Source organism: Anolis sagrei, chromosome 4 (assembly GCF_037176765.1).
Source record: "Anolis sagrei isolate rAnoSag1 chromosome 4, rAnoSag1.mat, whole genome shotgun sequence".
NCBI lineage: Eukaryota > Metazoa > Chordata > Lepidosauria > Squamata > Dactyloidae > Anolis > Anolis sagrei.
Genome location: NC_090024.1, coordinates 241,229,246 through 241,241,170, shown reverse-complemented (window position 1 = coordinate 241,241,170; position 11,925 = coordinate 241,229,246).

Here is an 11,925-nt window from a genome sequence, read left to right as displayed (position 1 = left end):
TTTGACCTCGGATTGCCCCTCTGCTTGCCAGGGATTTCTGAAATATTTAAATTGATTATAATTGGGAAATAGAGGGATGAATATTACTGGAATGGTTACTGCTGGCCTCTTGTTGGTGGGGTTGTGGATTTGTTTTGGATTTTAGTGGTAGCTTTACAGTTACTGTCCACAACACCAAAGCTCACCCCCATCACTGAATGGCTTCCTTAAGGTAAAAAGTAAAGGTTTTCACCTGGCATTAAGGACCTCATCACACTAGAGAAAAAATCCACTTACACTCTGGCTTCTGCATCCTGCAGAATTCTGGGGTTTATAGTTCACTAAACTACAATCCCCAGAATTCTGCAGGAGGCAGAAACTGAATTTTAAATTGATTTTTTCTCTAGTGTGATTTTTTTTTTGTCGTGTCAGGAGCGACTTGAGAAACTTCAAGTCGCTTCTGGTGTGAGAGAATTGGCTGTCTGCAAGGACGTTGCCCAGGGGACGCCCAGATGATTTAATGTTTTTATCATCCTTGTGGGAGCTTCTCTCATGTCTCTGCATGAGGAGCTGGAGCTGATAGAGGGAGCTCATCCGCCTCTCCCCGGATTTGAACCTGCAACCTGTTGGTGATGAAGTAGTTCGTCTAGTCGTGTCCAACTCTGGTGGGTGGTGCTCATCTCTCAGTGGCGCAGTGTGTTAGACCCTCGTGCCAGCAGGACTCAAGACCGACCGGTCACAGGTTCGAATCTGGGGAAAGCACGGATGAGCTCCCTCTGTCAGCTCTAGCTCCCCATGCGGGGACATGAGAGAAGCTCACACTGCTCCCCGGATTCAAACCCACGACCTTTCAGTCAATAAGCTCAGCGGTTTAACCTACTGCACCACCAGGGGCTCCCATTATTATTATTATTATTATTATTATTATTATTATTATTATTATTTTGTTATTACAAACATTATTATTATTATTATTTTACTGACACAAAAGCACACTATATCACAACAAATGAGATGTCTATGCTGGATTTCGTATCACAAAATCACAAGTCGAACACTTCCCAAGTGTCTAGGACTGTGTGATGTATTTTCGAATGATGCGCACAGATCCAAGTCAGGTGGCCTCTTGCAATTGACAGATCGTGATTTTGTCAATGTTTACTGTTTCCAATAAACAAATAACAATAAATAATAATAATAATAATAATAATTATAGAGCCCCCAGTGGTGCAATGGGTTAAACTCTTGTGCTGGCAGGACTGAAAACTGAAAGGTCACAGGTTCGAATCTGGGGAGAGCTCAGATGAGCTCCCTCCATCAGCTCTAGCTTCCCATGTAGGGACATGAGAGAAGCTCACACCACTCCCCGGATTCTAACCTTTCAGTCAATAAGCTCAGAGGTTTAACCCACTGCGCCACCGGGGGCTCTTATTATTATTATTATTATTATTATTATTATTATTATTACAAACATATTATTATTATTATTACAAACATATTATTATTATTATTATTATTTATTATTATTCAGCCCCCGGTGGTGCAATGGGTTAAACTCTTGTGCTGGCAGGACTGAAAACCGACAGGTCACAGGTTCGAATCTGGGGAGAGTGCGGCTGAGTTCCCTCTGTCAGCTCCAGCTCCCCATGCGGGGACATGAGAGAAGTCTCCCACAAGGATGGTAAAACATCAAAACATCTTAACAACGTCCTTGCAGACGCCCAATTCTCTCACACAAGCAGAAGCGACTTGCAGTTTCTCAAGTCACTCCTGACATGAAAAAAAAAAACTCCGTTTCTAAGCCGAAGAACCGGCATTATCCGTAGACACCTCCTAGGTCATGTGGTTGGCATGACTGCATGGAGTGCTGTTACCTTCCAGCCGGAGCAGTATTTACTGATCTAGCAGTTTGATCTAGCATGTTTTCAAACTGCTAGAACTGCAGAAGCTGAGGCTAACAGTGGGAGCTCACCCCGTTCCCCAGATTCGAACCCCCAACCTTTCGGTCAGCAAGTTCAACAGCTCGGTGGTTTAACTCGTTGTGCCACCAGAGGCTTCCTTAAAGTTCGTACCAAAACTCAGATGGATTCTGCATCCCAATGATAAAGAAGTACGAATGGAACTGTGAGGAATATAGGGAAATGGGGATCCTATGAAATCAACTTCTGAGCAATAGCTAACTTAGGTCAGGATTGGAGCTCGAGGGGACTGTGCCATTCTAAGCTACTGGTGTGGACTGTTCATGTCTGAAGCCTTCGAAACCCAGCCTTTCCCTTTTTGTACTTGTCTTTAGAAAAACAACAGCGATGACGACAACTGCGTATCTGTTCCGTGTACACCTCGAGTGCCATTCTATCCTCTATAAGGAAGGTGTTGAATCAATAACACGCTTTCAGAAACGTAGCTCCTCACCTGCAGTTTACAATGGTGCAGTCTACTCTCTCAGGATCCTACCAGCTCTTTCTGCAGCACTGGGGATGGAAAGCAGTTTTCCTAATCCTCCAAGGAAGGGGAGGAAACACACTCTCCCAAATGCTCTTCTAACTTTCCTACTTGTGCAAAAATGAAGAATTACCAGGTTCTCCTCCTCCTGTATGTATGTATTTATGTATCAAATCCCCATCTATTTAATAGCCTCCTTATCTGGATTTCTTCACAGCACTTCTGGTTAGTGGCCTACATGTCTACTGAAATCTCAACGTTGAAATGGAATGTTTTAAATCAAGCATTGTATATATAAACAACCATTTAAAATATGTGTCGTGTCTCCTTTCTGATCTGTGTGTACCTCTGTACTGATGTCTGCCCCCCAGCAACATTTGAATGGGTTGTTGTAGGGTTTTTTGGGCTACTACTTACTTAGGCGATCCCTCGTAGTCCGAGGATGATGGTCTTCCAAGTTCGGTGTCCTGGGGGTGGGTCCGTAGGTGACTGTGGAGCCCTATTCTTGACCTGCATCTTCTCCCACAGTGAGGGCATCGGTTTCCAGGTGGAAGGCAGTCCCAGCTGGGGTTGGTTTGATGCGCCTTCCTCTTGGCACGTTTCTCTCTTTCGCCCTCCATTCGTGCCTCTTCAAATTCTGCAGCACTGCTGGTCACAGCTGACCTCCAACTAGAGCGCTCAAGAGCCAGGGCTTCCCAGTTCTCAGTGTCTATGCCACAGTTTTTATGGTTGGCCTTGAGCCCATCTTTCAATCTCTTTTTGTGTCCTCCAACATTCTGTTTTCCGTTCTTGAGTTCAGAGTAGAGCAACTGCTTCGGGCATCCGGACAATGTGGCCAGTCCAACGGAGTTGATGGCAGAGGACCATCACTTCAATGCTCGTGGTCTTTGGTTCTTCCAGCATGCTGATGTTTGTCCGCTTGTCTTCCCAAGAGATTTGCAGGATTTTCCGGAGGCAACGCTGATGGAATCGTTCCAGGAGCTGCATGTGACGTTTGTAGACAGTCCACGTCTCGCAGGCATATAGCAGGGTTGGGAGGACAAAGCTTTATAAACAAGCACCTTGGTCTCCCTACGGATGTCCCGGTCCTCAAACACTCTCTGCTTCATTTGGAAAAATGCTGCACTCGCAGAGCTCAGACGGTGTTGAATTTCAGTGTCAATGTTGACTTTTGGTGGAGAGGTGGCAGCCAAGGGAGAGGAAATGGTCAACATTTTGTAATGTTACACCATTAAGCTGTATCTCTGGCACTGGAGAGGGATTGGCTGGTGACTGCTGGAAGAGGACTTTGGTTTTCTCGATGTTCAATGACAGGCCGAGCTTCTCGTATACGGGCTATATGGCCATGTTCTAAAAGCATTTTCTCCTGACGTTTCGCCTGCATCTATGGCAGGCATCCTCAGAGGTTGTGAGGTCTGTTGGAAACTAGGAAAATTGGGTTTATCTATCTGTGGAATAATGTCCAGGGTGGGAGAAAGAACTCTTGTCTGTTGGAGGGAGGTGTGAATGTTTCAATTGGCCATCTTGATTAGCATTTGATGGCCTGACAGTTTTTTAGGTATGGCTTGTTACTGCCTGAGGGAATCCTTTGTTGAGAGCTGATTAGTTGCCCCTGATTGTTTCTTGTCTAGAGTTCCCCTGTGTTTGAGTGTTGTTCTTTATTTGCTATTATTATTATTATTATTATTATTATTAAAAACTTTTATATCCCGATCTTCTCAACCTCCGTAGAGGGACTCAAGCTGGCTTACAGCAAGGATTCAATGCTAATAGTACAATCTAAAAACATCAGATAATAACGAGTTAAAATACATATCGATTAAAATTACATTTTTTTCTGGCATTTCCTTTGTTGTTGTTCATTCGTTCAGTCGTCTCCGACTCTTCGTGACCTCATGGACCAGTCCACGCCAGAACTCCCTGTCGGCCGTTACCACCCCCAGCTCCTTCAAGGTCAGTCCAGTCACTTCAAGGATGCCATCCATCCATCTTGCCCTTGGTCGGCCCCTCTTCCTTTTGCCTTCCACTTTCCCCAGCATCATTGTCTTCTCTAGGCTTTCCTGTCTCCTCATGAAGTGACCAAAGGACTTCAACGTTGTCTCTAGTCTCTTTCCCTCCAGTGAGCAGTTGGGCTTTCTTTCCTGGAGGATGGACTGGTTGGATCTTCTCGCAGTCCAAGGCACTCTCAGAACTTTCCTCCAACACCACAGTTCAAAAGCATCTCTCTTCCTTGGCTCAGCCTTCCCTAAAGTCCAGCTCTCACATCCGTAGGTGACTACAGGGAATACCATGGCTTTGACTAGGCAATGGATCTTTGTTGCCAGTCTGATGTCTCTACTCTTCACTATTTTATCGAGATTGGACATTGCTCTCCTCCCAAGAAGGAAGCGTCTTCTGATTTCCTGGCCACAGTCTGCATCTGCAGTCATCTTTGCACCTAGAAATACAAAGTCTGTCATGGCCTCCACATTTTCTCCCTCTATTTTTCAGTTGTCAATCATTCTTGTTGCCATAATCTTGGTTTTTTTGATGTTTAGCTGCAACCCGGCTTTTGCGCTTTCTTCTTTCACCTTGATTAGAAGGCTATTCAAGGTGAAAGAAGAAAGCACAAAAGTTTTCTTGGCAAGAATACTGGAGTGGTTTGCCGTTGCCTTCCCCAGGGATCACGCTTGGTCTGACCTCTCTGCCACGACCGTCCCATCTTGGGTGACCCTTCACGGTTTCGCTCATGACATCATTGAGGTGCTCAAGCTCCAGCGCCACAACAAGGCGGTGATCCTTTGCTGGAGGGCATTTCCTTATGAGTGCCTTAAAATACCACCCTGCTTTAAAGCGGTACCTATTTACTCACATTCTTTTACGAACTGCTGGGTAAGCAGAAGCTGGACTAAAGGCCGGGAGCTCACCCTGATCCAGGTTTCGAATGGCCAACTTTTTGATTGGCAAGATTTACTGCAGCAGGTGGTTTATTTATTTATTTACAGTATATTCCGCCTTTCTCATCCTGCAGGGGATTCAGGGCGGATCATAATGCACATATACTCATGGCAAACATTCAATGCCATAGACACACAACATATATAAACAGACACACAGAGGTTATTTAACTTTCCAGCTTCATGAGGGTATGCTTTGAATTCCGGCCACCAGGGGGCTATTGCTTTGCCATCCACTTGTGACACTGATTGAGTACTTCCTCATTCTTTTGCATGCTGCTGGAGAGTTTTATGGCGTCATAAATTAGCTAAATTAACCTCCCCGCATAAGTATGCTTGCCACAGATGCAGGCGAAACATCAAGAGAGAATGCTTCTAGAACATGGCCATATAGCCCGGGCCGAAAAACCTACAACAACCTGGTGATTCCACCATGAAAGCCTTCAACAATACACCGATGGAGTACTTCATCATTCCTCATCCTTCTGCACACTGCTGGAGATTTTTATGGCGCCATAAATTAGTTAAAATAGTCTCCCCGCATAAGTGGTACCTAAATTTCCTACTTGACAGATGCAACTGTCTTTTGGGCTGCAAAGGTCAACAGCAAGCTAGACAAATGTTCGGGAGCTTATTCCGATCCGGGTTGGCTTCAAATTCAAGACCTTTCAGTCAGTAGTGATTTCAATGTAGCTGATTCCCAACCAGCTGTGCCAGAACTTGGTCCAGTTAACTTTCTGTGCTAAAGCTCCTGACGTTTCGCCTGCAGCTGTGGCTGGCATCTTCAGAGGAGGTAAAATAATGTATTGTTGTGGTTTTTTAATGGTGCTCATTAGTAGCTGCAGGAGCAGACATGAAATTGTGCTAGTGGAAGGCCATGCTAGAGATACTGCTCTGACTACCGTGTCTGTGTGATCCATCTCTGATCGAGGTTGCAAACAGGAAAGCGTTACCTTGGATCCCTAATCCAGGATGAAGGAGGAGATGCCGCTCCCCGCCCTGTTCATATGCAGCCCTGGGCACGTCTTTCCGGCACCCCTCCATCAGGTCACGGCATTAAAAAAATGGAAGGCGCTGAGTGAACATCAATTGCTTTCCCTCTCAATAAGATTAAATGCCCTTGAAAAAGAGATCAACCTGTTAAAGAGATTAGATCTGCGGAAGGCAGCGGTGTGCTGGCAGGCTGAGCGTTGCATTGTAATGGGAAGGCTCTTTTGCACAAGGCTTTAATGCAATCAGCTGAGTAATGTGTGGATGGAGCCTTTCCCCATTATCCTCAGAGGAGCTGGAGTGGCGGTGGCCCTGGCTTCGGATTTGTGTGTCCACTTGGAGCTGGGACCTCAAGAGTGGACATTGTGTTTATGATAGTGTAATCCTATATTATTTACCATGCATGAATTATTTCCAAAGCAAGGAGGCAAGTTCTCTTACTCTAGAGGAGGCGTTTGGTGCAGGCAGGCACATGGACTTTCTGGGCCTGCACCCCATGCACGCACTCTTTCCAAAGCAAGGAGGCAAGTTCTAGAGGAGGTCTTTGGCTACAGGCAGGCATGTGCACTTTCTGGGCCTGCACCCAACGCATGCACTCTTTCCAAGGCAAGGAAGCAAGTTCTGTTTCTTACTCTAGAGGAGGTGCTTGGTTGCAGGCAAGCACGTGCACTTTCCGGGCCTGCACGCCACACACTCTTTGCAAGGCAAGGAGGCAAGTTCCCTTACTCAAGAGGAGGCGTTTGACTGCAGGCAGGCATGTGCTCTTTCTGGGCCTGCACGCCACGCATGCACTCTTTCCAAGGCAAGAAGGCAAGTTCTGTTTCTTACTCTAGAGGAGGTACTTGGCTGCAGGCAAGCACGTGCACTTTCTGGGGCTGCACGCCACACACTCTTTGCAAGGCAAGGAGGCAAGTTCTCTTACTCCAGAGGAGGCGTTTGACTGCAGGCAGGCACATGCACTTTCTGGGCCTGCACCCCACGCATGCACTCTTTCCAAGGCAAGAAGGCAAGTTCTCTTACTCCAGAGGAGGCGTTTGGCTGCAGACAGGCATATGCACTTTCAGGGCCTGCACCCCACGCACGCACTCTTTCCAAAGCAAGGAGGCAAGTTCCCTTACTCTAGAGGAGGTCTTTGGCTGCAGGCAGGCACGTGCACTTTCTGGGCCTGCATCCAACGCATGCACTCTTTCCAAGGCAAGGAAGCAAGTTCTGTTTCTTACTCTAGAGGAGGTACTTGGCTGCAGGCAAGCACATGCACTTTCTGGGCCTGCACCCCACGCATGCACTCTTTCCAAGGCAAGGAGGCCATTTCTGTTTCTTACTCTAGAGGAGGCGCTTGGCTGCAGGCAGGCATGTGCACTTTCTGGGCCTGCACCCAACGCATGCACTCTTTCCAAGACAAGGAAGCAAGTTCTGTTTCTTACTCTAGAGGAGGTGCTTGGTTGCAGGCAAGCACATGCACTTTCCGGGCCTGCACGCCACACACTCTTTGCAAGGCAAGGAGGCAAGTTCCCTTACTCCAGAGGAGGCGTTTGACTGCAGGCAGGCACATGCACTTTCTGGGCTTGCACGCCACGCATGCACTCTTTCCAAGGCAAGGAGGCAATTTCTGTTTCTTACTCTAGAGGAGGTGCTTGGCTGCAGGCAAGAACGTGCACTTTCTCGGCCGGCACGCCACACACTCGTTCCAAGGCAAGGAAGCAAGTTCTCTTACTCCGGAGGAGGCGTTTGGCTGCAGACAGGCATATGCACTTTCAGGGCCTGCACCCCACGCACGCACTCTTTCCAAAGCAAGGAGGCAAGTTCCCTTACTCTAGAGGAGGTCTTTGGCTGCAGGCAGGCACGTGCACTTTCTGGGCCTGCACCCAACGCATGCACTCTTTCCAAGGCAAGGAAGCAAGTTCTGTTTCTTACTCTAGAGGAGGTACTTGGCTGCAGGCAAGCACATGCACTTTCCGGGCCTGCACGCCGCACACTCTTTGCAAGGCAAAGAGGCAAGTTCCCTTACTCCAGAGGAGGCGTTTGACTGCAGGCAGGCATGTGCTCTTTCTGGGCCTGCACGCCACGCATGCACTCTTTCCAAGGCAAGAAGGCAAGTTCTGTTTCTTACTCTAGAGGAGGTGTTTGACTGCAGGCAGGAACATGCACTTTCTGGGCTTGCACCCCATGCATGCACTCTTTCCAAGGCAAGGAGGCAAGTTCTCTTACTCCAGAGGAGGCATTTGGCTGCAGGCAGGCACCTGCACTTTCTGGGCTTGCACCCCACGCACGCACTCTTTCCAAGGCAAGGAGGCCATTTCTGTTTCTTACTCTAGAGGAGGTGTTCAACTGCAGGTAGGCACGTGCACGTTCTGGGCCTGCACGCCACACAGACACACTTTCCTAGACAAGGAAGCAAGTTCTGTTTCTTACTCTAGAGGAGGCGCTTGCCTGCAGGCCAGGTGCACACACTTTCTGAGCCTGCACACTATACACACACTCTTTCCAAAGCAAGGAGGGTGGTTACGTTTGCAGACTTCAATAACATGTAATTAGTGAATAGGGTGCGTTTGGATGTCTGGAAAATAGACTATATCTCGGCACACTCACAATGCATGGCATCTTTGTCCATTCTTCCTCCAAGTCCAACCTGCAAGGGATGCCATCTCTGTTGCATTGGCCCATACACACCATTTCGACCTCCCCCTTCTTTTCCTCGGCAGAGAACGAAACACCTTTCCCCGCACCAGCTTGGAGCATCCTCCGGGGAGAGCAATTAACTTCTCAATTAACCAGGACATCTTTGGCAAGCCTTCTTCCCGTTGCCTAGCAACCACAATGGAGGGAAATTGACTTTTCTTCCCCAGAGGAGCCCAAATGGATGCTAGGAAGGAAGGGGAGGAAAAGGTCCTTTGCAATTGGGGGGAAATATGGCAGGGAGAAATGGGATGTTCGAGAGAGGCAGGTTACTTGCACACAGTGGTCAGACATGGAGCCGACTTAGGAAGCTTGTCAGTATTTAAGGCTATCTCTATGCAGATACCTTCACTGATTGACTTTACAGCTAAATTCAAGCTTGCTAATTGCAGCATTAGTGTGAGCCCTCGGTGGCGCAATGAGTTAAACCGCTGAGCTGCTGAACTTGCTGACCTAAAGGTTGCAGGTTCGAATCCGGGGTGTGCTCCTGCTGTTAGCCCCAGCTTCTGCCAACCTAGTAGTTAGAAAACATGCAAATGTGGGTAGATCAATAGGTACCTCTCCGGTGGGAAGGTAACCATTACCTTCCCATCGGAGAGGTACCTATTGATCTACCCACATTTGCATGTTTTCTAACAGCAGCATGCAATGATGCTGGCCACATGACCTTGGAGGTATCTATGGACAACGCCAGCTCTTTGGCTTAGAAATGGAGATGAGCACCAACCTCCAGAGTTGGACACAACTGGACTTAATGTCAGGGGAAAACCTTTAGCTTTACCTAACTTCAAACAGACAAAGGTTCTTTCTCCCACCGTGGACATTATTCCACAGGTATATTGTATACAGGGCCCCTTGATGGTGCAGTCGGTTAAACCGCTGAGCTGCTGAACTTGCTGACCAAAAGGTTGGCAGTTCAAATCCGCAGGATGGGATGAACTCCCACTGTTAGGCCCGGCTCCTGCCAACCTAGCAGTTCAAAAACATGCAAATGTCAACAGATCAATAGGTACCGCCTCTATGGGAAGGTAACAGTGCTCCATGCAATCATGCCAGCCACATGACCTTGGAGGTGTCTATGGAAAACGCTGGCTCTTCAGCTTAGAAATGGGAGAGGAGCATCACCCTCCAGAGTTAAGACATGGCTAGCCTTAATGTCAGCGGAAACCTTTACCTTTTATTATATAATATACACTCCACTTGCCTCACCTCCAACAGACTTCTGAGGATGCCAGCCACAGATGCAGGTGAAACATCAGAAGAGAATGCTGCTAGAACATGGCCACATAGGCTGAAACCCACAGCAACTGATTCTGGCCATGAAAGTCTTCAACAACACATCCTTCTTGGATTGTTTTGCCTAGGACCGGTCCAGGTGAGGTCTGATCAAAACAGCACGGGTAGCACTCATTTCCATCTTTTAGACCAGTGGTTTTCAACCTGTGGGTCCCCAGGTGTTTTGGCCTACAACTCCCAGAAATCCCAGCCAGTTTACCAGCTGTTAGGATTTCTGGGAGCGCAAGGCCAAAACATTTGGGGACCCAGATTGAGAACCACTGGTTGTGACATTATGTCCACCTTGATACAGCCTAGAATTGCCTCAAATTCATTTTGGCACAACCAAATGGTGTTGCTGGGCTTAGCATTGGACAATACAGCCTTGGGCTGAGCTTTGCAGCAACATGAGGCCATTAAAAAGCTATTTATGTGGGTACCCACCAGGACATGCCCTTTGACAACCCCCTTTATTAATAAAACAAGAACTGAATTGATGTCTGGGTCAGTTCCTGCTATAAAAAGTGCATTTCTTGGGCATCTGGGGAGCTATAATTGCCAAAAGGAACCTTTCCAAGGTCTGGGAGGACAGGAAAGAGAAGAAACTAAGTGGTTGCCGTGCAAGCTTTGTATGGTTTCCACTGCAAGCTGGAAAATTGTAAAATTAGAGGATCCAACAGGTGCTTTGAATAGATTTGGGAGGCAAGGCTATTTGTGAGTGTCCTGCCCCATTGTGCATTATTATTATTATTATTATTATTATATACGTTCCAGCAGATTGTGAGAGCCGTTCAGCAGTGGAACTCTCTGCCCCGGAGTGTGGTGGAGGCTCCTTCTTTGGAAGCTTTTAAACAGAGGCTGGATGGCCATCTGTCAGGGGTGATTTGAATGCAATATTCCTGCTTCTTGGCAGAATGGGGTTGGACTGGATGGCCCATGAGGTCTCTTCCAACTCTTTGATTCTATGATTCTGCGTAACAAGATTAGTTAGTTCATAGCAAACAAAATCACTATGCTAGCTTTTGTATTTGATCACAGGTCAGATACTTCCCAAATGTCTAGGACTGTGATGTATTGGTGAAAAATGAATCATAGAATCATAGAAGAGACCTCCTGGGCCATCCAGTCCAACCCCATTCTGCCAAGAAGCAGGAATATTGCATTCAAATCACCCCTGACAGATGGCCACCCAGCCTCTGTTTAAAAGCTTCCAAAGAAGGAGCCTCCACCACACTCCGAGGCAGAGAGTTCCACTGCTGAACGGCTCTCACAGTCAGGAAGTTCTTCCTCGTGTTCAGATGGAATTTCCTCTCTTGTAGTTTGAAGCCATTGTTTCAGGTCCTAGTCTCCAGGGAAGCAGAGAACAAGCTTGCTCCCTCCTCCTCCCTGTGGCTTCCTCTCACATATTTATACATGGCTATCATATCTCCTCTCAGCCTTCTCTTCTTCAGGCTAAACATGACCAGCTCCTTAAGCCGCTCCTCATAGGGCTTGTTCTCCAGACCCTTGATCATTTTAGTCGCCCTCCTCTGGACACATTCCAGCTTGTCAATATCTCTCTTGAATTGTGGTGCCCAGAATTGGACACAATATTCCAGGTGTGGTCTAACCAAAGCAGAATAGAGCA